Source organism: Acyrthosiphon pisum, chromosome X (genome assembly GCF_005508785.2).
Source record: "Acyrthosiphon pisum isolate AL4f chromosome X, pea_aphid_22Mar2018_4r6ur, whole genome shotgun sequence".
NCBI classification, from domain to species: domain Eukaryota; kingdom Metazoa; phylum Arthropoda; class Insecta; order Hemiptera; family Aphididae; genus Acyrthosiphon; species Acyrthosiphon pisum.
In genome coordinates this window covers 94,673,445-94,674,234 of record NC_042493.1, presented here as the reverse complement: position 1 = coordinate 94,674,234, position 790 = coordinate 94,673,445, and the positions used below count along the sequence as shown (strand labels likewise).

The 790-nt window shown below is 22.0% G+C and overlaps 1 protein-coding gene across 1 annotated transcript in view; it reads left to right on the top strand.

Moving 5' to 3' along the window:
* Positions 1-790, top strand: part of LOC115033183 — a 20,528-nt gene that overhangs the window by 18,129 nt on the left and 1,609 nt on the right. The gene's annotated exons all lie outside the window — the stretch shown is intronic.

Sequence of the window (790 nt, the reverse complement as noted above, 5' to 3'; positions counted from 1 at the left end):
AAATTGATTTTGGTTTTTGGTTTAACTTTAAAACGAATGACTGTAGATACATGAAATTTTCACTGGTTGTTTATATTTACATTTTCTATACATGATAAATTTTTCAAAATATTTTGATTTGTTTTGAGCTGTTTACGGACAATTCCAGTTTCCAATTTAATTAGTTTTTTTTTCTATGAATGTCAATAAAACTTTATTTGTTGTGTAAAAATACTTGAAAATTTAAAACAAGGCTCCTACTATATTGTTACAATGACATTTGAAAAATATTAAAAATCCTTAGTCACAGTTTTTTTTTATTAGCATTTAAAGTTCAAAAATTTACAAAATATGGAAAAATCACGAAAATTACCTAATTATGTTGAGTTTATAATTCGTAAAAATTTTTATTTTTAGAACTAAGATTTTAAAATGTGATACAAGATTCCTTATAAAATAATCTACCTTTATCAAAAAAAAAATGTCTATAAGAAAGTCAAATTAAATTTTTATGAGCATTTGAAATTCATATTTTTACAACATTTGATATTTGCTCGATTTCTCATGAGACGATTTTCTTATTTTGTTGTAATTAAAAAACGAATGACTGTAGAAACTTGAAAATTTCACTGAATGTTTATATTAGCATTTTATATATACGATAAAATTTTGAAAATAATTTGACTCTTTTTGAGATGTTTACGGACATTTTCAGTTTTCAATTTTTTTAGTTTTTTGTTCTATAAATATCAATAAAGTTTTATCTATTGGGCCAAAAAGTGTTAAAAATTAATACAAAGCTCCTGATACA